The 27,349-nt window shown below is 44.4% G+C and overlaps 1 protein-coding gene across 12 annotated transcripts in view; it reads right to left on the bottom strand.

Annotated features, from left to right (window-relative positions):
• Positions 1-27,349, bottom strand: part of DYNC1I1 (dynein cytoplasmic 1 intermediate chain 1) — a 407,782-nt gene that overhangs the window by 349,896 nt on the left and 30,537 nt on the right. For 10 of the 12 annotated variants that reach the window (XM_060414492.1, XM_060414495.1, XM_060414501.1 and 7 more), the window contains exon 1: positions 20,859-21,031. The exons of the other annotated variants lie outside the window; for them this stretch is intronic. The gene's annotated coding sequence lies outside the window, so the exon portion shown is untranslated. Of the gene's footprint in view, positions 1-20,858; positions 21,032-27,349 lie in introns of those variants that run through there. 12 annotated transcript variants of the gene reach the window in all.

Below are 27,349 nucleotides of genomic sequence, written 5' to 3'. Positions count from 1 at the left end.
TCTTACACTATCTATTGATCATTGTTACAATTAGTTTGAGGTCAAATTGAGCCCAAGAACAAGACAGGAAGAATGAAGGTAACACAGTACTACTAATGCTTTTGCCTGATGAAAAGAAGTGATTATTCACTTGATTATTAACAGCTTTCCTTGTTTGAGCTCCCATTATACTTTGCTATACTTCTATTAGGTATTTATCACCTTTACCTCATACAATAACCATGTAATACATGTGATAATATGCAAGAGAGTTGGGTTCGATCCCTAGGTTGGGAAGATCCCTGCAGAAGGAAATAGCAACCAATTCCAGTATTTCTGCCCGGAGAATCCCAAGGGCAGAGGAACCTGGTGGGCTACAGCCCAAAGGGTCGCAGCGTTGGACGTGACTGAACACACCACACACACACACACACACACACACACACACACACACACACGTGATAACATAAAACTCTTTGTTATGGATATTAAACTTTGCTGCTGCTGCTGCTACTAAGGCGCTTCAGTCGTGTCCGACTCTTTGCTACTTTCCTCTAATTAGACCTCAGTCCCTTGGGTCTATACCCTGTCCATCTTCATGTGCCCACAAAGCACTAAGTCTGGGTCACGGCTGGCACTCCATCAGGACTAAAGGATATTCCTGACCACAACTGAAAAACTACTGTAGGAAGACCATCTCTACCCCTACACATATTTTATTTATTATCAGTAACTGGATTTCAAAGCCCACTAATTCCAGGACCCTGTTATTACTGACGATGCTAAAACCATTCAAATGCACTTTATAGTCTAAATGGGCATTCTTTCGCGTGTTCCTAAAGTAGGATGTTGAAACCACTACATGTGTGGTTGTGTCTCAGTGAGCTTCCTAGGAATGTGATTAGCAGCATGAGTAGGCAGAACTCAGGCAGGCCCCTCCCTTCCAGTCATCTGGATTAATTATAAACACTCCTGTTCCCCTCCTCCAGGACTATGCGTAACAGCCCATTTGTCATCAAGCAGAGCCAATGAATCCACTTTGCTAATGACACGTTAGGGACTGGGCACATTCGTCAAGATGAAACCTCTCTCAGTATCAGTCTCTGAGTGAATGTGGTCAACAGAGCCCCTTACTGACCCCCACTAGACATGTAATGAGAGTAAGAAAAATCTTTCCTCATGCTACTCTGCTGAGGTTTGTGAGTTATTTCATACTGAATGGTGATGCAACCTAACCAGATCAATACATTCCCTCAGCCTAAACACTACTCCAGTGATCCAGCATTCTGGTTACTTTTCCCCCTTTCTCAATTTGCTGTCAGCAACTTCCAGCACCTGTCCTTCACCACCCCACCCAAGCCTGCGGTGGAGTGCCCTCTGAAAAGGGTATCACAAAGATGATCTCCTTGACCAAACCCTAGTTGGGGTCCTCCAAGTGTTTTTCAACTAGGCCCTGTCCATGGGCATGTTCTCCAATTTTAGCAACAGTCCTGGTAAGTCAGTTTGGCCAGAGTGTCCCACCTTCCAGCTCTGATCACCAATGCTGCTGCTGCTGCTGCTAAGTCGCTTCAGTCGTGTCCGACTCTGTGCAACCCCATAGATGGCAGCCCATCAGGATCCCCGTCCCTGGGATTCTCCGGGCAAGAACACTGGAGTGGGTTGCCATTTCCTTCTCCAATGCATGAAAGTGAAAAATGAAAGTGAAGTCACTCAGTCGTGTCCAACTCTTAGTGACCCCATGGACTGCAGCCTACCAGGCCCCTCCATCCATGGGATTTTCCAGGCAAGAGTACTGGAGTGGGTTGCTGATCACCAATACCTGACTGATATCTGATTGGGTTCCTTATGCCCCACATCTCCCAAGTGATAGCTGATCACCTCGGCCTGCGTTTATCAAGAATCCTATTAAGGATTAGCTTGAATCCCTACCATTATCCTGGTGTTTCCTTTTAGTAATCTTCCATACACTGACCCCTATTCTGCTTGTTCCTGTCGTTCAGTCACTAACTCTTTGAGATCCCATGAACTACGGTGTTCCAGGCTCCCCTTTCCTTCACTATCTCCCAGGGCTTTGCTCAAATTCCTATCTATTGAGTCAGTGATGCCATCCAACCATCTCATCCTCTGCTGCCCCATTCTCCTCTTGCCCTCTATCTTTCCCAGCATCAGGGTCTTTTCCAATGAGTCAGCTTTTCGCATAAGGAAGCCAAAGTATTGGAGCTCCAGCTTCAGCATCAGTCCTTCCAATTAATATTCAGGGTTGATTTCCTTTAGGATTGACTGTTACATGGCTATAAATTCCTACTTTTCCTTGTTGTATTTAAAGTTGGGCACGATCCTTCTCCCCTTTGCAAAACCCCATTGCAATGGTCCTGATATTACCATGATGCATAGTCCCCCCTGAATAAAGCTTGCCTTACCATTTCTTTAACAAGTGTCATGAATACATTTTTCTTGGAACATGTGTAAAGACTAAGAAAACACTAAATATGACTGTTTACCATATGCTGCCAGAACATGTGTCCTAGGTAAAGCAACTTTCATTCCGAATTTTCCCCAGAGAGTTTACAAAACACTCCTGTGTGCTGCCCAGATCAACCTTCCCATTGTTCAGGAAGGTAACAGTGGTCCTGACAACGTTAAGTGATAGTCACTCACTTGTGTCTGACTCTTTGCAACCCAAGGGCTGCAGCCTGCCAAGCTCTTCTGTCCGTGGAATTCTCAGACTAGAATGGGCTGCCATTTCCTCCTCTAGGGGGTCTTCCCAACCCAGGGGTCAAACAGGTCTCGTGGTGGATTCTTTACTGTCTGAGCCACCCGGTGTTCAGGAGAGACAGAGACAACAGGCCCCACATGGAGTCACTTGTTCTAAGCCCATGTCATCACCAAACCAAAACTCGATACCTAAACTTAATTACTGGCTTAATAATAGCACTACCACAAAGGGCTGGGGCTTCCCAGGTGGCTCAGTTGCTAACGCAGGAGATGCGGGTTCAATCCCTGGGTCAGGAAGCTCCCCCAGGAGAAGGAAATGGCCACCCACTCCCCTGTTCTTGCCTGGGAAATCTCATGGACAGAGGAGCCTGGCAGGCTTCACTCCATGGGGTTGCAAAAGAATCTGACTCGACTTAGCAACTGAACAACTTAATTACAGCTTCAAACTCTCACAGGGAAGAAACTTAAACTAATCAATCTAGAAATACCTGGTAAGCCCTAGATAGGTAAATGGGGGCAGCCAGCTTCGTGGATGGTTGAATAAAGCCCGTAAGATCTTTTAAAATTTACTCAGCTGAATTCTGTCTTTCAACAATCTCGGTGGCAGCAGGGAGAAGCAGAGGAGACTTTTCACAGCTTTGGGGATGATGAGAAGCAAGGCATGGGAGCCACAAATCCTTCGAGCTCTCTTGTCTTTCTCATCATCTCTGGGGGTAAGTTCCTCTCAAGTCTCAGCTCTGCTGTCTTTGGGCAGAACTCCCAACCTAGCAGACTTTCCAGTCCAGGATTTCATGGTTCCCCTTGGGCTGGGAGACAGTTCCATCCAGAACACAAGTCCCTATCTTTGGTTCAATCCACAGTTCCCTATTTGACTAAAATCCCTAGTTCCGTGTTGGGAGCCACTGGTGACTCATCCTGCAGTCCCTCCTTTGACTGGAAGCCTGTCTGCGGTCCCCATCTGTTGGGGTCAGCTGGTTCACTCCCCAATTTCACACCAAGCATTGCCAGTCCACAAGACACGTCTTTGGTCCTGCTGCTGTGTTAGCGTGCACATGTTTGCTTGTAGTTCAAGGCTGCGCCTAACGGAATCTCAGAAACCCAAAGCTGCAAAACTAGTGAGCCTGGATTGAGATCATAAAAGCTGTCAGGCAGGGCTTCCTACCCATCTCTAAGACTCCCATACTAGATACGTTGGTGGCTGGATGGTTAGGCTGACACTAAGTCACCCACCAAACTCCAGCAAATTTTCATCCATCAAGGTACCTTATAAAACACCACACAATCTCTGGCCACCAGGACATCCTTCTTAAGTATTAATCTGGCTCCAAGAAATTTAAGGCCTAGCTTAAAACAAAAATGGGATGTTTAGGTTCCAAAGAGCTGAGTGGGCCATCTTTAGGCAACACCTGCTCATTATGTCTAAGAATCTAGTCCTGGGAAACATATACACGTTCAAAACCTGCAAAATCTTACCAAAACCAACCTAAAATCACAGTGGCCATGAGAAGAAATATTCCAATTAGACAAGACTGTGTTGGAGAAGGAAATGGCAACCTACTCCAGTGTTCTTGCCAGGAGAAGCCCAGGGACGGGGGAGCCATCTCTGGGGTCGCAGAGTCGGACACGACTGAAGCGACTTAGCAGCAGCAGCAGCCGCAGCAGTTCATTTAAGCAGTACATTTGAAAGCAAGTGCTCCCACGTTAACAAACAGAATGGGAAACCTACTTCAATCAGTATGCAAAAGCTTCCAAAAAGCTTCAAGATTCCAAAATAACATCATTAAAAAATTCATTACAAAAGGCTAATAAAAAATTAAAGACGCAAGAGGTACCTAAATCAAAAGACAGTAAGACTGCCATAACTCCCGCTGCTCCCCTCTGACTTGCTTGCCTGAGTACTCACGCTCTCTAAGTCTCTACCTGACCTGACTTTCCACTCTGGGAAGTTACCTTTTAAAATAAATCACCCCACCAAAGCTGCTGGAGATCCTCCTCAGGTTATTTTTCACTCCTTGATCAAAGACCAAACTAAAAGACCATAGGTAAAGCATTTCCTAAAACTGGAAGAGAACCAAAAGTTTCTGAAGAATTTAAAGTCCTCATTGGAACCTATGACCAGGGCTTCCAGATAGATGTTTATGAGCTCGTGCAACTGCTGGTAGGACCTGGTGACTCCTAAAAAGGATGCAAGAAGCAGAATGGTGGAACCCTACTGACTATATTTCAGATCCTCCCTCTTTAACATGGTCCCTTCTGGAGCAGAAAAAGCTTGCAAAATGCAGCTGATCTCTTAAAAGCCAGACCTAGAGTTTTCCTTGCCCACAATGATTGGTCAAACATGCAAACAAGAGAAAAATGAATCTGTAGCTGACTGTGCCTGACTTTAAAACTTGTCTGGAAGTTCTCTTCCCAAGGCATCCTGGGTTCCACACAATAAATAAACCTGCTCTCACTGCCCAACTTGTAAATGGATTATCTCCTGAGATTAGTGGATTGAAAAAAAGGTAAATCACAACAAACTGTGGACAATTCTTCAAGAGATGGGAATACCAGACCACCTTATCTGCCTCCTGAGAAATCTGTATGCAGATCAAGAAGCAACAGCTAGAACCAGACATGGAATAATGGACTGCTTCCAAACTGGGCAAGGAGTACATCAAGGATGTATTTTGTCACCCTGCTTATTTAACTTACATCCAGAGTGCATCAAGTGAAATGCCAGGCTGGATGAAGCACAAGCTGGAATCAAGGTTGCCGGGAGAAATATCAATAACCTCAGATATGCAGATGACACCACCCTTATGGCAGAAAGTGAAGAGGAACTAAAGAGCCTCTTGATGAAAGTGGAAGAGGAGAGTGAAAAAGTTGGCTTAAAGCTCAACATTCAGAAAACTAAGATCATGGCATCCGGTCCCATCACTCCGTGGGAAATAGATGGGAAACAGTGGAAACAGTGAGAGACTTTCTTTTCTTGGGCTCCAAAATCACTGCAGGTAGTGACTACAGCCATGAAATTAAAAGACGCTTACTCCTTGGAAGGAAAGCTATGACCAACCTCAGTTCAGTTCAGTCGCTCAGTCGTGTCCGACTCTTTGCGACCCCGTGAATTGAACTGAGCTGAGGTTGGTCATAGCTTTCCTTCCAAGGAGTAAGCGTCTTTTAATTTCATGGCTGTAGTCACTACCTGCAGTGATTTTGGAGCCCAAGAAAAGAAAGTCTCTCACTGTTTCCACTGTTTCTGAATGTTGAGCTTTAAGCCAACTTTTCACTCTCTTCCACTTTCATCAAGAGGCTCTTAGTTCTCTTCACTTCTGCCATAAGGGTGGTGTCATCTGCATATCTGAGGTTACTCTGGATGTAAGTTAAATAAGCAGGGTGACAAAATACATCCTTGATGTACTCCTTGCCCAGTTTGGAAGCAGTCCATTATTCCATGTCTGGTTCTAGCTGTTGCTTAGACAACATATTAAAAAGCAGAGACATTACTCTGCTGACAAAGGTCTGTCTAGTCAAAGCTATGGTTTTTCCAGTAGTCATGTATGGATGTGAGAGTTGGACTATAAAGAAAGTTGAGCGCTGAAGAATTGATGCTTCTGAACTGTGGTGTTGGAGAAGACTCTTGAGAGTCCCTTGGACAGCAAGGAGATCCTACCAGTCTATCCTAAAGGAAATCAGTCCTGAATATTTATTGTAAGGACTGATGCTAAATCTGAAACTCCAACACTTTGGCCACCTGATGCGAAGAACTGACTCATCGGAAAAGACCTTGTGGCTGGGAAAGACTGAAGGCAGGAGGAAGAGAGGATGACAGAGGATGAGATGGTTGGATGGCATCACCGACTCAACAGACATGAGTCTGAGCAAGTTCTGGGAGTTGGTGATGGACAGGGAAGCCTGGTGTGTTGCAGTCTACAGGGTCGCAAAAAGTCGGACATGACTGAGCGATTGATCTAAACTGAAAAAGGCAGAAAACAGGATGGGAGGCCACTGGTTTGACTGAACTCATGATCAATGCTGAGCACTTTGAAAGGACTTTGGAATAAGACAGTGCACAAAAGTCTGCCCAACTATTCGCCTTTACATGACAACAGGTCCAAGACAAGTGACCAAAAATAATACCTGGGCCTCCCACAGGGCACCCTCCTCAAGAGTCTGTCATCAAAAGGCTGGTCTAGGGGTCCACATCTCAACTGTAATCAACCAGGGCACTGGAAAAACGATTGCTCTCAAAAACTCTATCAAAATTCTTCAACAGCAACTTAAATTCTCTCCTATCTTCCCCCTAAAGGGGGCCCTCTTTTGGGCCCCTCCAGGAGTTGACAGGAGCACAAGGAATTCTCTGATAAGCTGCCACCAGTAATTGCTTTAAATAGCCAAGGGGAAACTAAAATTAATGGAGGGACTTCCCTGGTGGTCCAGTGGTTAAGAAGCCACCTTCCAATGCAGGGGATGCAGGTTTGATCCCTGGTTGGGGAAATGAGATCCCACATGCCTTGGGGCAACTAAGCCCAAGCGCTGCAACTAGAGAAAGACTGCGTGCCACAACAAAGACCCAGCACAGCCAAAATTAAATAAGCAGTTTAAAAATGTCAAAAGTAATGGGAAACCTTGCCAACTTGTGATAGATACCAGAGCTACAGTCTCTACTTTAAACCCCACTGTCACAGGACAACACATGCCTTGGAGTGAAAAAAAAGTTCCCATGGTGGGTGTCTATTAACATTCTTCCATAAGCAGGACAAATGACTCTGGGACCTTTCCCTGAGAAAGTTCCCTTTCTTGCTACATGATACAGCTCCAGTCAGTCTACCAGGCTTCCCTGGTGGCTGAAATGGTGAAGAATCTGTCTGCAATGCGGGAGATCCAGATTCGATCCCTGGGTCAGGAAGATTTCCTGGAGAAGGGGACGGCCACCAAACTCCAGTATTTTTGCCTGGAGAGTCCCACAGTCAGAGGCTACAGTCCATGGGGTCGCGAAGAGTCAGACACGACTGAGCGACTAACACAGCTCCAGTCTAACTATCAGGTAGTGATCTCCTTCCTGAATTAAAAGGGCTAATATATTAAAAGGTGTCCGCTTCTAGTGGACACCTCACCTTAGAATTTTATGACCAAGCTGAACCTGATCCTTGATGTTCTTTACAGTCTGTCCTTGATATAGAAGAGAAAGGATTCCAGCAAAAAACCTCTAACTTAATCAAGGTGCCTGAAAATCTGTGGGCTACCTCTAACATTGACCCTGGACAAATGAAAGGTGCAGAACCTATAAAATTTTCATAGAGGAAACCAAATCTCTTCCTAAACTGCCTCAACAGCCGTTAAAACCTGAGGTGATGCAAGGTCTTATACCAATAATAGACCAATTCCCTCAGGGGCTAACCATTCCCTGTACCAGCCCCCGTAACACCTGGTCTTAACAGTCCTGAAACCCAATGGGTGGGGATGGCAATTTGACTTGAGATTAACAAGATTCCCTACTTCCCAGCTGTTCCATACCCCAAAACCCTTTGTCACAAGTTTCATCAGACTCGAAATGGCTCACAGTTGTGGACCTCTGTCCAGTCTTCAGCACGCTGGGACACCAACAACCAGTGGCTATTCACCTTTACTTGGAACAAACGACAATATACCTGGGACAGGCAAACTTGGAGAGTTCAGTGAGACCCCTTCTTATTTTTCCCACCAATACTCCACCAAAACTTAGGTACCCTCCATTTCCCCAGGAAATTGACCCTTCTACACTAAGTATATAGCCAAACTTTTGCTATTTTCAGGTACCAGAGGCATCCATAAAGAATCCCAGTTATTTGCTATAACAGTTAGCTAAACAAGGACATAAAGTCTCCAAGGAAAAATTATAATTATCTCCAGACACTACTCATTACTTAAGTCATAGTCTAAGCACTGAAGGAATCCAGTGAGCTCCAAAAAACCAAGCTGATCCCCAAATTCCCTAAGCCACATCAAAACAACCACCTTGTGCATCCATAGGCCTGGCTGGTTATTGCAGAGTATGGGTTCCTAGTTTTTCCTCTATCAGCTTTCCTACTCTATGAACTCACTAAAAGCTCAATCACTGAACCAGCTCCTGGGGAAGATAAACATGAGCAGGCCTTTATGAGACGAAACCAAGTGCTGCAAGAACCGCCTGCCCCAGAGCCACCCAACTTCAAAATGTTTCACCTTATTTGCACGTGAAACAGATAGCCAAGCCCTGGGGACGCTCAAGCAAAACATGAGAAGTACAGAAGGGAAGTGAAAGCCGCTTAGTCGTGTCCAGCTGTTTGCAACCCCATGGCCTGTAGCCCACCAGGCTCCTCTGTCCATGGGATTCTCCAGGCAAGAATTCTGGAGTGGGCTGCCATGCCCTCCTCCAGGGAAACTTCCCAACCCAGTGACTGAACCCATGTCTCTTACGTCTCCTGCACTGGCAGGCAGGTTCTTTACTGCGAGTGGCACCTGGGAAGCCCTAGGAAATGACATTTACTTACCAACTCCACACACTGTCCAAAATCTTCTCAATTCTGAAGTAACTCAACATTTCTCTGCAAACATACTAACCTCCTATGAGACAATTCTGCTTTCAGCACCTAAGTCTGCATCCCAAACAAAACAGTCTGCTATGTTACTACCCTTGACCAAAGACGGTGAGCCCATGACCTTTGTGACGCTGTATCCTAATTCACAAAGTGCCCCTTTGACTAATCCTGATCTAATTTTGTCTGTTGATGGGTCACACCAAACAAAAAAGGAAATTTCCAAGCTGGCTACATTGTCATTACCCAATATGAATTTTTAAGAGGGTAAGTCTCCCATAAGCGAAATCAGTCCAACAAGCAGAGCTCCACGCCCTGACTAAGAGCATGCTAGTTACCAGAAGGACAAATTGTTAGGATTTATACCGGAATCTGGTATGCCTTTGGGATCATCCATAATTGGAATGTTAAGGAAGCTAAGGGTTTTTTGTTTTGTTTTGTTTTGTTCACCTGTCTTAGTGACTCAATTACGTCCAACTCTTTGTGACCCCATGGACTGTAACCCGCCAGGCTCCTCTGCCCATGAAATTCTCCAGACAAGAAAAAGTGAAGTTGCTCAGTCATGTCTGACTCTTTGCAACCCCCATGGGGTGTAGCCTATCAGGCTCCTCTGTCCGTGGGATTTTCCAGGCAAGAGTGCTGGAGTGGATTGCCATTTCCTTCTCCAGGGGATCTTCCCGACCCAGGAATTGAACCCAGGTCTCCTGCATTGCAAGCAGACGCTTTACCGTCTGAGCCACCAGACAAGAATACTGGAGTGGATTGCTGTTCCCTTCTCCAGGGGATCTTCCTTACCCGGAGATCGAACCTGGGTCTTCTGCATTGCAGGCAGATTCTTTACCATTTGAGCCACCAGGGAAGCCCTTTAAGTCTAACAGGACCCCAGCAAAAACAGACAGCAGGTAAAAAAACCTTGCTGCTACTCCCTTATCTGTTGAAACTGCTGTCATAAAAACTGAGGTTCACACTAAAAAGATTGAACCTGAGTTGTCAGGGGATTGCTCTAGCTGACTTCCATGAAAAGGCAGCAGCAACAGAATCTACAAAGGCTGTGGGTCATGTGGATGAAGTCCATTCTGTTCCTGCAAAAAATGATCCCTTGTTGCCAGACTTTTGCCATCCTGATGTCCCTATTAACAGGCAACTGCCTGCTTCTTAGGTTTTTTTTTTTTTGTTTTGTTTTGTTTTTGATGTGGACCATTTTTAAAGTCTTTATTGAATTTGTTACCATATTGCTTCTTTTGAATGTTTTGCTCTTTTTAGTCATGAGGCATGTGGGGTCTTAGTGATCAGGAATCGAACCCCCTCCTCCTACATTGGAAGGCGAAGTTTTAACCACTGGACCCCCACGGAAGTTCCACTGGACCACAGCCTGCTTCTGAGTCAGAGAAATCATGATCTTCAAACAACGGCTGTCAATTCAATGAGCAGTCAGGGCTACTGGGGAACCCAGGACAGTGCTTGGTTCTTCCCGGCTCCCCAGCAAGCTCCATTTGTCAGGTTTTGCGTTCCTTAATCCACTGCGGTGCGATTAAAGTGACTCAAATCAGGAAATAACCCTTGATAGTGTTAGGTAGTTAGAATAGAAAAAAGGAGTCCCAAATGGCAGTGGCTAAAAGACAAAGAAGGGAACAGCTTGCGAAAATAGAACAAAGGGAGGTCCGAGGACCAGAGTGAGGACTTTAGGTAAACAAACAGCACTCCTGGCTAGCCCAGTTTACATAGGGCAGGCCCAGGAGGAGGGAAAAAAAAAAAAATATATATATATATATATATATATATATATATAAAGAGGAGCCAAAATTGGGCCAGGGCCTCTCTTCTCTTCACATCTTTTGGGTCGGCATTCCCTCACACCTCGAGGATGTATTTTCCTTTATTTTCTAAATAAAACTGAGCTGTAACACTGGCCCATCCGAGGGCTGTAACGCTGGTCTGTCCATCACTTCATATTTTTGTTGCAACGAGACAGAACCAAGGAAATTACACACTCCCCTGACAGTAAGAGGCCTTCTATAAAATCGCAAAATCAGTTCACCACCAATGTCTGACCTGCCAGCTCCCCAAACCTGGAAAACGATGCTTGTTCCCAGAGGCCTCAAACCTTCTCCCTTTGAGCCCTCTGAATACCTGCAGCTGGACATCATCCAACTGCCACTTAGTGGGGGTTACCAATATGTTCTTACCGTCTGTATGTTTTTTGGATGGGCTGAAGACTTCTGCTGCAAGGCTGATGCCTTCCTTACAGGGAACAGCTTGACTCCATGTTGGATCTGTTTCTTTAACCTTGGCTTCCCATTGCTTTTGTTCACTAAAAGGATATTGCGTCCATACATACTGACCTGCCTGGGGGAACCCTGCCCCTCTGCCCAAATGTTAAACCAAGGAGCCTTTGTACAGGACTCTGTCCACATATAGGTGACTACAGGAAGGAAGAAATTAATCCATTGCCTCCCCTGGCTTGCCATTCCAGGAGATTTTGCAAGATTAACGGCCTTTTCACGTTGCTTTCTCACCACCCGCCCACCTCCATCTCTGTTCTATAAAAGAACCTGGCATCCAGACCTGGATGAGATGGTTATTTTGAGGCATTAGTCTGCCATCGTCTTGGTCAGTGTTCTTTCCAAATAAAGTCATATTTCTTACCTCAGTGCCTCGTCGCAGATATACTGGCCTGTTGTGCAGCTTGCTTGTTGGCAAACTTTGCCATCCTGACAAAGACAACAGAAAACAGCCTGTTTCTGAGTCAGAGAAATCATGATGGGCAAAAAACAGCTGTCGATTCAATGACCAGTCAGGGCTCTCAGGAACCCAGGATGCTGGGTTCCCCACCGTCTGCCCATTAAGATTTCTGACTCAGAAGCAGGCTGCTGTCTATTGTAAGGACATTGGGACGGAAGAGTCTGGCAGCAAGACTGCAGGAGACTGATGGGAAGTGTATTCCCACTTGAGGTGAACCTTCCACAATCATTACTGACTGTGGCAACCACTTCACTGGGCAAATCATATAAAGCTTTAACAAAACCCTGTAAACTTGAAATTATCACTGTCCCTGTCACCCTCAACCATCAGGCAAGGTGGCTGAGATCAATAATGGATCCTCAAGGTTAATATCTCCAAACCTGCTCAAATTATGAGCCCCCCCTTGGCCTGAGGTAGCACCTCTGCTTCTGCTGACTATTCACAGGACCTCCTCTCCTATACCTGTGTTATAACCCAACTTTTCTATCTACTTTAAAATCTTCAACTTGGTGGCCTTCAAATTTTAATAATTCATATTCCTTCGTTTTAAGAAACAAGGAGCTCTTAAGGGAAATGAGTACAATTCCCCCCCTTTAAAGTTCATGGCAAAAGATATGGGATTTCATCCTTGCTTGATGTGCCAATTACTTTTTGACAGTATTTGAAAAATATTAAAAAGCTTAAAAGACAAAGCAAGGAAATCTGTATTCAAAACCCCAAACCTGGCCTTTACAATGTCTCTGGGTGGTCCATATTTGCATTGGGAGATTTGGTTTGGCATTTTAACTAAAGTAAATAGATTCTCACTCTCCTCTGAGTCTGAAAACATTCAAAGAGAGAGGATCCTCTTTCGGTAACCTACACCTTCCGAAAGTGAACAAAGTCACACTTTTTAAGGAAACAAGCAGAGAAGTTTTCTGTTATTCTTTCTCCCACAAAATACTCATCAGTCTCCACAATGCGTTGCTATTCTGACACTAATGGGGTGGATGGTGAAACAGGAGAGTCATTTCATTTTTAAAAGGGGATACTGTCAAAACACACATTCCCCGCAGGGCCTTCTACCCTTTCAGCCACTCAAACCCACCGCCTCCTAACACCAACTCCTAAAATCCCACAAGCTGAATCCAAAACAGACTACTATGATCATCCCCTCCACGTGGGCCCACCGTAGCATTCAAACACTTGGTCAACTTTTAAAGGCTTCCATATGTGCCTTACGGGATCTAAACTACTTTCAAAAAGAGAGGACTTCATTCCATTTCAATTACTAAAATCCTCAGCTTGTCAAACAAAGAAACAGGTACTATTTCAAGCTGGAGTGGAAAAATCCGTACCCAATGAGAGAAACTGATGGCGGCCAAGGATATAATATAGTATGCCATCATTTATTCATTAGCACTGTTTAAAATGCATGTGTTACTCTTGGCTTCACTCTACAGATTAACATAAAATAGAAATCTGACAAATGGATAAAAATTTCTCCTTTCTCACCAGAAAGGAGCCAAAGGGCTGCTCTGCTCAGAGGAGAGTGTCAGATCAAAGTCAGATCAAAAGGATCAGACCAAGGGACTCACAAAGGAAAACACAAGGCTCAAACCACCCTACCCGTCACTTAGAAAATGATAGGCTGTCTCCCTCAAGGCTGCTGTTCCCTCTGCAGAAATGTTCAACGTGATACTGGTTCAGGAAGGTAAAGCTTCCAGAATTTGAGGCATTACCCAGACCATGTTCATACTGGGCCCAGCTGTGCAATAGAAACTACATTTTAGGAAGTGAATGTTTTACTAAACACATTACAAATAATCCAAGGGGAAAGAATAAAATCTTATAATAAAAGGAAAATTAAGTGGGATTTATTCTGGCTAATATTTCAGGTCAATAAGCTTGTTGAGAGCCACTGTGTGTAAAAACCCTCTGCTGAAAGATACAAAGGATGCCTCAGGGAGCCTAGAGTCTAGAAATGGAAGGAGGCAGATACATAGCACGTTTCATTTTTAAAAAGCATACCTTTGGTTCAAAGCAGAACAAGATCACACAAGTCCCTGAAAAGAGAAGGCGAGAGAGTGATATCATGGCTGTTGAATAACAAAAAGCATCCTCCATACATTGAGAATGGGCCACATATTGCACCCAGTTCTTTCATTATCTGCACGCCTTACAATAATTTTGCAAGCCAGGTATTGATATTCCCATTTCACAGATGAAGAAACTGAGGCTCTCAGAGGCAGTCAATGGAATATCATGCTTCTTCTTTTCCTTCCCTTATGCTGCCTCTTAGATGTTATGTTCTTCCCTGGTAGAAGGCTAAAGAAATGAACTTAGCTTAGGGCAGGGAAGATTTCAGCAGAAAAACACAGTGGCTCTCTAAACTAGGGCTTCTCAGGCTTGGCTGTCCTGTGCATTGTAAGCTGGCCAGGAGCCACCCTGACCTCTTCCTACTATAGATGCCAGCAGCCACCCTCTCTCCCCAAAGGTGAAAACCAAATTGCCCACATGTCCCCTGGGAAGGACAGTCATTCTTGGCTGAGAACCACTGATCTACAAAAGCACACTGGAGGGACGTCCCTAGTGGTCCAGGGTTAAGATGTCACCTTCCAGTGGAGGGGGTGCAGGTTCCATTCATGGTCGGGGAGCTAAAATCCCACCTGCTTCATGGCCAAAACACCAAAGCGTAACACAGAAGCAATATGGTAACAAATTCAATAAAGACTCTAAAAATGGCCCACATCAAAAAATATATAAAAAATAAGATATAAACACAGGGGAAAGGGCAGATCTCTTCCTATAAATCACTCAATAAAGGAAAGACAACTATTCACACAGTCACCAGCCTAAGGGCACGAGATGGGAACAGCGGCTCTGCAGTTCCTTCCAGCCCTGCCACTTTGAGTTTGAGCCACATGGAAAGAGCCCACGGACCTGACTCCCAGCACTGGCCCCACAGTGACCTGTAACACACAGCACCTGTGCTAAATAAATATGTGCTCTCCAAACTGGCGTCATGTGCCCTGGCACCCACGAGGCTTTCTACAGAGTGTGCAGGAAAGGAGAGAGCTAATAACATTGTTACTTCCAGATCTCGACCTTCTGTCTGCAGGTTTTCCAAACACTGACCAGCCAGGGAACATACCTGCGGCTGAAGAGTCATTCAAGGTCTCGTCTCCCACCTCCATTACCAGGGGTAAAAAAGGAAACCCAAAGCTCACTGTGATGCTTGACCACAAGGTATAAAAGCACGCTTCTGTAGAAGAGCTTCTTCGGGTACGTTTTAAAAGAGGTTGGACTAGCATTTGGATTGTACTTGGGATTCAAAGAATGATGTCATCGTTTTATTTGTAAAGGTCAAGGTTTACAATATTCTGGAAATGACATTCACAGTGATTCTTTACATAATAAAAATGTTAGATGTCAACCTAAAGTGTGTGGAGGTGGGGGAGCAGTAGAATTTTTAAAAACCTTTATAGACGTTATAGGAGAGAAAAAAGGCTGAAGCATAATGAGGCACACTGGTGGTGTCTGTTCCCCAGACAACCCGTTGATCAAAGGCAGTCATCCTCTACAGTGTCTGCGGCTCATTTTTATCATAAAGAATGCCACTTTGGGACCTCCCTGGTGGTCCAGGGGCTACAGTTCAACTCTCTCAATGTTGAACTCTCTCGTGCCACAACCGAGACTTGGTGGAGCCAGATAAGGTAAAAATAAACAAATAAATAAAAAGAATGCCCTCGACCCTAACATAGATTTCTGCTTTCACATGTTTGCCACACTAACAGCATTAGCTGATCTGTACCCCAAAATGAAACGATGGGGAAGGACTGCAGGGTTGATAGGAACTGAAAATTAAAGGGCATGTAGGTCATCTGGTGAGCAGAGGTCTTCCCAGGATTAAGTACCCAGTTAGGGTTCCAGATCACAACGGTGCAGCTAGATCATGCAAGCCCCAGAACACTGCGCTGCTTCAAACTCAACTTTGAAGTAAGTTCATTTTTGCAATAAATAAAGTCTTCAGCTGGGCTTCCCAGGTGGCTCAGCCGGAACAAATCCACCTGCCAATGCAGGAGACACTCAGGAGACACGGGTTCCATCTGTGGGTTCTGAAAGAGTCCCCGGAGTAGAAACAGGCCACCCAGTCCAGTATTCTTGCCTGGAGAACCCTATGGATAGAGGAGCCTGGTGGGCCATAGTCCACAGCGTTGCAAAGAGTCAGACAGACCTTGAGTGATGGAGCACAGATGCAAAGTCTTGCAGCTACCTGGGAAAAATCAACTAATCCAATCTCTGAGCTGTCTTTGCCAGAGACTGTTACTCATTTGGTGCTCAGCAAGACACCATATTGAGAATCAAACGTGTGGCGTATGAGCACACCTCAAGGAAATGCGCTTATCCTCTGCCGTGCCAAGAAATGTCCAATTCTCTTGTTCCCCTCTAAAAACACATTCAGGCTTTTCCTATCAGCATATGAGAGTGTTCTTGAGGAACTCTGTCCTGCCACAGTAAAAAGCTACACTAAACAGTACTTTCTTAGCATCCCACATAGAGAAACAATGAACTATGTTGGGAAGAGGATGAACTGGCTTTGGAATCTAACCTACATTTGAAATCCAGTCTTTCTACTAACTGGCCTGCTGTGGCCTTGATCGAGTGGCTTAATGTTTCTAGTCACCCAATTCCTTGTTTGCCAAGTGAAGATAGAAATGCCAGCCTTACAGGAATGTTGGGAAGAGTCTATGAACTGTGAGCGTGCAGGGTAAGTGCTGAGTGAATGGCAAGCAGTGCGAGGGCTGCGAGAAACCCTGGAGACCTCTCATGGTTGCAGCGTGCATCAGTGGGTGTCGCCCTGCACCAGGCACTCTAGCATGCCTCTGTAGTGAAATGCCAACAATGTCCTGAGGGCCAAGAACATTCCCTCTTGGCTGGCTCCAACAGGATAGCTTTGCCTTGTTTGCAACACACTTCAGCAGAATGGCCTCCACTCCTCCCCCTTCCTAAACAGCGCACCAGAACCAGCGATTCTTAATCTCTTGTTAGTCACAAATACCCGCTTTTCCCTGGAACACTGCCTTTAGCACAAATGCATAAAATTTTGCATCAATTATATTGGGTTCAATGACCACCTGGAAACTCTCATACGCCTGCCCTCCATGGTGACTGCTTCAGAAGCCTCCTCTAAACAAAGACTCGGAGATGCTTTATAAACACGTGGCACCCGGGCAGCGATGTCTGTGTTACAATGCAAACTTCACACTGACAGTCTGGTGCCAGCGTTCCTGCAGAGAAAAAGCCAAGGAAATAAGTCTGGGGTACCAATGAAGAGTTCCCAGGCAAGAGAACGCCTCCTTTTTTTAACGTGGACCCAGGCAATGGTTTATAAATTTCAAAGAAATGACAGTAGGGCTTACTCTAGTTAATTCTCAAAAGAAGTGAGCTCCAGAAGCTCTCTGTCCCAGCAAAGTTCCCGAAAGAACTATTTTCTCACATTTTATAGGGTATGTAGAAGACGCAAACATTGCTAGGAAAAGGGATCTCTGACCAAGGAAACAACTATTTATATGGTATTTGAGACCCATAAAGTATTATGGGGAATTAGCTGGTTTCATTAAGAAGACAGAACAAAGGCAATATCTGATGTGAAAAGAGCTATGGTCCCACGTTGGTTTTGCCGTATCATCTGCCTGGCAAAAAAGCATACCAATCGCTTGGCAAAGAAACACGGCTACCCTTCAGGCGTAAAAGAAATAGCAATGGCTCACAGGGAAAATGGGCAACAAACCCAAAAGAACAGACAAGCTCAACATTTTTATTTCTCAGAGAGAATGCTAGCTAAAATGGATAAGTCCTGGTTTTAGAGTCAAACAGAAGTGATTTGAATCCTACCTCTGATGTGTATCAACCTACTTAACTCAGTTTTATTATTTGTAAAACACAGATAATGTCTACTTCATAAGATTAATATAGGGATTAAAATGAGATAACAGAAGAGCTGGATTTCAATAATAAAAATTAACCAGTATAAACTGTCCTCTGTAAGACTAGAGTCAGACTGCCTAGGTTCAAATCCTGGCTCTATAACTTCTCAGCTGAGCAATTTTCAGTAAGTTACTTGACATCCTTGTGTCTTAGTTTCCTTGTTTGTCAAACAGAATTACAAATAATATCTACTTTAGCAGATTTTTGTGAGGATTAAATATGTTAATACATGAGTAGTTTAAAATGCAATACCTGGTCAAGTACTCAATACAATTTCATAAACATATTGGGAGTGAAATGCATTTAACTCAATACATTTACTAAATACACTAAATATATTTAGTGATATACATTTAGTGCAACACATTTAGGAAATGTACTAAGCACTGCTAAAATGCTCAGTTTTATTTTATTATAAATAAAAGTATTATCAACAACTTTTGTTTTCTTTGAGAGGGCAAAGCACAAGAAAGAATGAATAAAAACATGCTTATGATGATGAAAGAATATATTTAAGTTTGCAATGGATGCGTGTGACCTTTACATTTGATGCTATTAAGTAACAGAAAGAAACAAAGTGATACACTCAACCTGGGAGAGTGAGTGGCCCTTTGAGGTAACTGGGTTTGATGTTTTGTTGTTGTTTTTGCTGTGCCCCATGGCATGTGGGATCCTTGTTCCCCAACCAGTGATCCAACCAAGGCCCCCTGCATTGGAAGCACGGAGTCTTAACCACTGGACTGCCAGTAAAGTCTTTTTTTGTTTGTTTTTGTTTTTTTTGAGGTAACTGTTGATGAAGCCTGTGCATACTTGTCTGTGCTAAGAGATATGGCTGGGTTTAAAAACTTGGCATGGATTTTACCAGAGTGTTCTACGTGGTTTTTCTGAATGTGGACAGAGCAGTACCCAGGCTTTATCTCCAAGAACTGCTTGACTCAGCACAAGGGAAAGGCTCATTTATTAAATGCAGACTCTGGAAGGAGTGTTTGAAGTAGGAGGGGTGGGGAAAAAAGTTCATAAAGCCAACTCTTAGACATAAAACGTGATGATAGAAACAGCTGGTGACTTCCTCTTACCATCTCAGTTCATTACAAACAAGGGGCCAAGGACCACTACCGTAAGAACTCTGCTCCATTTTCCTGTGGGTTACATTTATCTCCTCTGCCCATATCCCAAGTGGAGACTATTCTTAATAACACAGACCTGTAACACCACAAAAGCCTCAGGACAAATTTCCAGCAGGAGAGGAGGAAAGGCTGGGTGTAGGGAGAGGCTGAGGGGTGTAGGGAGAGGCTGAGCCATCCCTCTGCCTCCAGGGAACTGAGGAGCAGAAGCTCAGCAACCTTGAGGTCCAAGGAGAGCAAGCAGGTGCATCAGTGCCTGATACCCCAGACAAGGAAGAGATAGAGAAGATGTCCTGAGCCAAGAAGTTGCTCCACAGCTGATCCGGCTGAAGAAAGCCTGGACGTTATTTAAAAATACCAATGATGGTGCTGGAAGATTTTTAAAAGAAATGGCTTTGGAGCACTGGATCCTCAAACCTCAAGAAACATTGGAAAGTTGGTCCCTATGAAGAGAACTAATGACCACTCGGTGACAGGAGTGTATGATTTTATTTTACTAAGAAGCGGAGTCAGAAGAGCAGAGTTTGGGTCCATTTTCTTCCATGAGAAAACTTCTGGTGAAAATTTGGCATTCTAAATAATCAGAGAAATTATGAGTCACATTCCCACTGGTACCCTCAGGTTGCAACTTGCACTGAACGCTCAAATTTACTAAATACTGTCAATGTATTTCTCTATAATTTCCATGATGAAAATGTGTACATAAGCAATCACCCTTATCTGTGTTAATATTAACCATATGCTGTCTTCTGCAGCTACCACGCCTTTATGTTAGTAATATTTTCTGCTCATCTGGAATATTTGGAAGCAATTTTACACAACGCTTAACTACAGCAAGTCTACAGCCCACTTGAAAGGCATTCCAGGCAAGAAAATGGCTGGCTACTTCTTCTGCCCCTTACCTAGATGTGGGAGAGTCCAGGATAACGAATATATTCCATCTCCTGTATTTGGTTGAGTTCTTTAATTTCCTAAGTAATTTCCTGTCCTGATCCCGGGTTTGTGTTCACCCTTGTTATAAGTCATGAGACTCCCGCACTCTCAGTTCCCATCAGTGCCGCCAGGATCACTGCCCTTGCGATGACGACGCACGGATTTTTAAGGCCAGAGCGCTGCGGGAGTGGGAGCAGGGGAAGGAGAGCCACGCGGCCGCAAAGGTGTTTACGAAAACATATCCCCCAGCCACACTTTTTTGTGTGTGCGCAGCCGTGAGAGAAACGGGCCCCTTCTTGCGCGAGTGTTTCATTAATGCCTTGCTGGAAGTGCGTTCGCTTCCTTCCACTTGGCGGGTAGCAACAGCATCTAAGAGCTTTGCAGACAGCTGAAAATGTACTCAAAACAGCATCCCGCCCGCCCGCCCGCCTTCTGCGGCCTCCTCCTCCCCGTCAGCTGGTGCGTCAGCTCATGCCCGAGGGGGTGCAGGCTTCACTGCTGCTAGCCGTCAGCTCCCCGGGAGAAAAACCGAGGCGGGGCGCCCCGGGACGCCCCTCCCAGGGCATAAGGTGGGCGACAAGGTGATGGCACCACGACTCACTCTCTCTGCTCCGCGCTCGCCTCCTGGCTCGGCCGGGAGAGCGGCAGCAGGGGCTGCCGCGGGGGCTGGGGAGGGGTGGGGGTAGGCTCTGGCTGCTTTCGGGCGCCGCGGGGCACGCAGGAGCCCGGGGAGGGGGCCGAGGCCAAGGTCCGGCTGCGGCTGCAGCGCCGCACTGCTGCCGGGCGGCTGCGAAAGCCGAGGCCCCCCGGGGGCGGCGGTCCGGGCAGCGCGACCACCCCCCGCCCCGCTCCCGTTTACCTGCACGCGGGCGGCGGCGGCGCTGGGCTCGCGAGCGCGGCGGCGGCGGCGCCAGAGCGCTTCCCGAGGGCGGCGGGCGGGCGCGCGCAGGATGTGCTGTCTCACGCTGCGCCGGCTCTCGGCTCGCGCTCCTCGGGGACCCGGCACTTCCTCCCGCTCCCGAGCGTGACACTGACAGCTCCCCGCGCGCACCCAGGCGGGGGCTCGCCCCGCCCCGGCCCACGCCCTCCGCGCTCCTCCCTCCGGACGGCCCTCGCACCCGGGCCCGCGGGGGCTGCCGGCGCCGGCCGGAGGCTCAGAGCGGCCAAGGACCTGGGACACCGCTAGGACTCACCTACGAGGCTGCAAACGAAGAGCGTCGGTGTTTGGGGAGCTCCTGTCCGCCAGCCAACATGGAACAACTTTCACTCCCTGAGAACTACTTTAGGTTATTTAAATAGGAATAGAGAAAGCTCAGATCCATCTGCTACACCCTAAGACTTACAGATTTAGTCTTAGTTTTGCCCAGAAGAGGAAACACATATTCAGCTTGGCTTGGCAACATTGTTTCATAAAGTCCTAGCTTTTAAAACTCTGGGTAACAAAATACCCTGCATATGCTAAGTGAAATAAGTCAGATAAAGACAAATCACTTGTATCTGGAATCTTAAAAAATACAAGGAACTATTGGATATAACAAAAAAGAAGCAGAATCACAGATGCAGAGAATGTTAGTGGTTACCAGTGGGAGGGGTAGGAGGTTAAGAGGTGAAGGTGAGGTGAAGTCGCTCAGCCGTGTCCGACTCTTTGCGACCCCGTGGACTGTAACCTACTAGGCTTCTCCGTCCGTGGGATTCTCCAGGCAAGAATACTGGAGTGGGTTGCCATTTCCTTCTCCAGGGGAATCTTCCCGACCCAGGGATCGAACCCATTATGTATAAAATAAGCTAAACAACACGGAGAATATAGCAAATACCTTTAAACATTGTGAAATCACTGTATAGTACATCTGTAACGTATAATGTGTAAACAAGCAGAACCAAATGGGGCCTTAACAGGGACAGACCCTTCACTCATATTCTCTGCTTTAGCTCCTCTGAGATGCACATTTCCTGAGTTGTTTTTACCGCGGCTAAAGACCCCCAGGTGGAAGATGTTAACTAGTTAACTATTCAAAAAATGGAGAGCATGAAGCTCCCCAAACCTACTGAAGCCTAAGGACAACCCCTAAACCCAAGGATAACCCCTGACACGCCCTGTTACCTCGCCATTAGCCAATCAGAGAATTGTGCACAACCCTGGGGCTTGCCTCCCTCACCTTGCCTTTAAAAATACTCTGCTGAACCCCATTGTGGATTTCAGGCTTTTTGAGCACTGGCTGTCCCGACTCCTTGTATGGAGCCTTGGAATAAATGCTGCACTTTCCCCATCATAGCCAGGTGTCAACCGGTTGGCTCTATTGTGAGCAGGCAAGCAAACCCAAGTTTGGTTCAGTAACAAATATATATCAACTATACTTCATTAAAAAAAAAAAAAAGAACACATGAAAAAGGAAAAAAAATGAATAAGTATCTGAGTAACCATTCTTCAGTTCAGTTCAGTCGCTCAGTCGTGTCCGACTCTGTGACCCCATGAATCGCAGCCCGCCAGGCCTCCATCTGCCGGACTCCCCCAAAGCTGCCGTAACAGATGAGTTTTAAGACTCAGAAATGGAGTTTGGGATTCTAATCAATGCAGGTTTGGCCCCATTTTTACGTAAGCTTTCCATCATGTTTCTTAGATATCTGTGGGGTCTTTGTACACATTAGAATGAGAGTGGAGAGCTAGGACTGTATCTTACTCACAGCAGTATCCCCAAACACTACAATAGTGTTTGATGAATAACAGATGCTCAATAAATATTCATGAATTTACTTAATTGACAAGTACTACTGTATTTGCAAAATAAATATAGATCTTGTTTTAAATACAATATCAGACCTATATATAAAACAGCTTTCCTTAATCCAATTTTTGCCTTCTTTGAAAATTATTGCAAGCACAAATATGTCTAAATTAAGAGAGAGTTAGAATATCTTTAGTAAGAAAAAATGGAAGGTATTCCAGGAGAAAAATTCTATGAAACAAATACTTGCTACTGCCATGTAATAGATATTGAATGAATGTCAAACTCAACATATATTTTCCTTTAAAATTTTTCGATAACACTATGTACCAGATACAATGCCATGCCTGTTGAAAACAAATTTGAGTCTCAGAAGTTAACTACCTTGCCCAAATTCCACAGCTACTGAGTGATTGACCTGACATTGGAATCCTTGTTCACCTGACATCACAGCTTATACATTCCCACTTGGGGTTACTGTCTTTCCAGTATGAGGATTGTTGAGCTGTCCACTGTTACAAAGCATTGTGTTAGAAGTTTCAGATGGTCCAAAATTGAGGACAATGGAATCCCTTTTCACAAGTAGGGTTAAAATCCAGTTGAAAGTGGAAAAAAACAGTCAAGTGTTAGGTGCTCAGTCATGTCTGACTCCTTGCGACCCCATGGACTGTAGCTTGCCAGGCTCTTCTGTTCATGGGATTTTCCAGGCAAGAATACTGGAGTGGGTTGCCATTTCCTCCTCCAGGGGATCTTCCCAACCCAGGGATCAAACCCAGCATCCCTTGGGTCTCCTGCATCGGCAGGCAGATTCTTTACCATTATGCCACCTGGGAAGCCCAATTGATAATTAAAGTCAAATAATAAGGAAATGGCCAAAGTAGTACAATGTGTTAGAACTCAAATAAGAGCCCAACTGGTATGAGTGAGGGAGATGGTAGGAGGAAATTAGGATTATGAATATGGATAATGTTTGAAATGATAGGTAAAGTGTTTCGCAGTATAAATGAAGAACAGAGAACATTTTCAGGCATAAACAAAGCTCCAAAGAAGAGGAAGCACTATGTGTACTTAACAAATGTTGAGTGAGCCAGCTTTTTGGAGCATAAGAGATTCTTAGGGGAGCAGCTTTGGGCCTTAACGGATGCTGAAGGGCAGACAATGGAGTACCACCGTTCCAGATATTTGAGCAGGAAATCACACTTGGGAAGAATCATCTGAGGGCATCTAAGTGTAGGGCACTGGAACATACAAAGGCTAAAGAAGCCAGTCCGCAGTTCATTGTAAGAATCCAGGCCAGGATTGTTGTTTAGTCACAAAGTCGTGTTTAACTTTTTTTGCAACCCCGTGGAGTGTAGCCCGCCAGCCTCCTCTGTCCATGAGATTTCCCAGGTAAGAATACTGGATCGGGTTGCCATCTCCTTCTCCAGGAGATCTTCCTGACTCAGGGATCAAACCCACGTTTCCTGCATTGGCAGGCAGGTTCTTTACCGTTCAGCCACCAAGGAAGCCCAGGCCAGCATTAAGAAGGCCTAAATTTGACGATGGTATTCATCATGAATAACTTGAAATACATTCTTGGCACAAATTAAACCCTCAATAAAGAGCAGTTGTAATTATTTTTATTATCATGTATTCAGGCATAATACAGATATTTGGTGTGGTACCGGAAATGAATAAGAAATAAATGGTCTCTATATTCCAGAGACTCAAAATCTAAAGAAAAGACACTATTGGTTGTAATACCAGGCACACTAAGAAAAGCAGGACGTTTAAAGACATTTGTCATGAGAGATTGAGAAGGAGAAAATGCATTCCAGTTGAGAATTCTTGCGAAGTAGAAGGTCTTGTCAAAGAGGTTCTGGGTGTCTTTGTTTAGTTAGATGCACATTTTCACATATGATGATATGCGCTTGAGAATGCGGTTAGGAAACCAGCAGAGACAGAGGCAGAAACCTTAAGTATATTACTAGATCTTACATTTTTAGAGCACTCTAGGTTTACCAAAAAATGTGCTGAAAGTACAGCTTGTTTCCTACATACTCCCTGCAAATTATAAACTAACCCGTTTCACTTCTTAATCTAGCTATTGCTTCAAAATTTGAAAGAAGGTCCTTAAGAACAGATTAAATGACCATCAGAATGGTAAAGAATCTGCCTGCAATGCAGGAGACCTGGGTTTGATACCTGGGTTGGGAAGATCTCCTGGAGAGGTGAATGGCAACCCACTCTACTATTCTTCCCTAGAGAATTCCATTGACAGAGGGGGATGGTGGGCTCCATGGGCTTGCAAAGAGTCAGACACGACTGAGTGACTAACACACACACACACACTCACATGAACACACACACACCATACTGGGCAAATGGCTAACTTGCTATAGCCACTCGGAGGTGCCTCCAGAGAGATAGGAGTGTGGCTAAGCTCCCCTGTTCTGGAATTAGACTGGGTGTGGAACGTAAGTCTACCATTTACTGTTTTTGTCTATTTGCACATGTTATTAATACTAGACTTCTCTAAGACCCATGTTTCCTAGAAGCCTAAAAGGGGCAATAATATTACTTGTCTTTCTATGATATTTCAATGAGTTAATCCATGTGAAGCAATTGATACAGTCCCTAAACATGTGATTTTTGTTGTTTAGCTGCTGAGTCATGTCCAGCTCTTGTGACCCATGGACTATAGCCTGCCAGGCTTCTCTGTTCATGGGATTTTCCATGCAAGAATACTGGAGTGGGTTGCCATTTCCTTCCCCAGGAAAAACGTTCAATAAATCTTAGCTATAGTTTGCTATAATTAATCCAGCCTTCATGAAAAATACCAAAGGTAGAGCTTTGTGCTCTCTAACTTCAATATTCAGTCTTGACATTACCAGACTCGAGGGACCCCTGGGACTCTGGGGTCATGACTAGCCTTCAGGACTTGCGTTTGCGCACCTGTCACCCATTAGCACTGAATGCAGGCAGGGCCCCATTTGACACAGGTTCCAGCACAACTTTCGTACTCCATATGCCCTCTTGTCTGCCGGAAAATCTCCTCTGGAAATTATTCCTCAGTTAATTACATTTTCATTGCAAGAAATAAACTGAATATTCATCTCAGTGGTCCAAAGGCTCTAAAAGCACAGAAAAGAAAGGTGAGCCACCAGAATCAGCTATTAAAAATGAAAAGTGCCCCCCTCTAAAAACATGCTTGAAAATGTTTTGGACGACGTGGGCTCTACATCATGCTCAGAATAAAAATCTGTGAGGAGACTAATTTAAAGCTCTGCCCAGTGTTATACACAGTTTTGTATGGGATACATAGCAGGTAGGAAATGTGTTAGGTATTTTTAGGTAGGCTATGTTTTAAGTATTTTCTATAGAAAATCGTATTTTTCTACGATTGATGTTGGTCTGTTTGTGCCAAATGAAAATAACAATAGATGTCCCCAAACAGGGGCATTATTAGTGTTTGAAGGCTTATTAGAAATTAAAGAGTGACTTCTGGGGAAGTCAAGGATTCCAACGTCTACTTTTTATTCTTCTGGACACTTTTCATTAAGGGACATCGCCTATGTTTTTATATAGTAAGTGCAAAGACTGCAATAAATAAATACAAACATAAATTTGCCTTCAATTTTGGACAAATGAATTCAAAGATGTCTGCTGTATAGCTTCAGATTTCTCTAAATGCTTTGTGAATAACTTCCAAGTTCAGCACCAGTTATACTCTATACTATATGATTGCCTATATTTGTGATATAATTGTGTTATAATCACCCATATTTCCCGCCTTCACCTTGCCATCACGTGTCTTTGCCCCTCCACCACTCCCCACCCTTTCTCCTTTCATTTCCTTCCATCAGCTTTTCTTTTGAGGATGATGCTAAGCCAAAATGCATACAATGTTTTTCATGATCAATAATACAATGCAAACATGAAACTATCTATACAGCAAAAATAGAAGTCTTTGGATCTCAAAAGGATCATTTTAAGTATTTAAATGTATAGGGGAAAATACAGTGATTATAAAACATAAATTATTTCTTTCACTTTAAAGTCACATTCCATCAGTGTCCAAATATAAATCTTAATTTTTTTCCAGCTGTGAAATCAGTATCTATATCCTTGTGTTCTGCCTCGTTACATGTTATTTCAAATTTCTATTTCTAGGAATCAAATAAACCTACCTCACCAAAAGAAATTAAACCACTTTTTTTTTGTAAGTTCCTTCGCTAGATTATTTCCTATAAACATGTCTTCATAATTCTTGTAATTGCTTCTTGCAAAGATTGATCCTAATAGATCTCCCAACACTCTAAAAGAGTCATCTGTATTTTAAAAAAATAAATAATTACACACGCATAATAATTACAATGTATCAATACACATGGATACTCTATATGTGCCTTTAACCAGCAAATCTGAGCACTTTTTATGTTTCATTATTTGTTATCTCTCATGTGCCAACTCCAAATGTCATTTGACTATTTGAGAAGTGCAATCTGAATATTTTATGTATTTCAGAATATAAATTTTGTATATTACATTTCCCACTCTTCCTTTATATGCTACTTCATTACAGCATTGTATTTTAAGAAGAATTATAAAGCACAACTTATAAAGTGAAATTTTATAGTATCAAAAG

This window comes from Ovis aries, chromosome 4, assembly GCF_016772045.2.
Source record: "Ovis aries strain OAR_USU_Benz2616 breed Rambouillet chromosome 4, ARS-UI_Ramb_v3.0, whole genome shotgun sequence".
NCBI lineage: Eukaryota > Metazoa > Chordata > Mammalia > Artiodactyla > Bovidae > Ovis > Ovis aries.
Note: the sequence above shows the minus strand (reverse complement) of the source record. Positions and strands in the feature narration are given on the sequence as shown.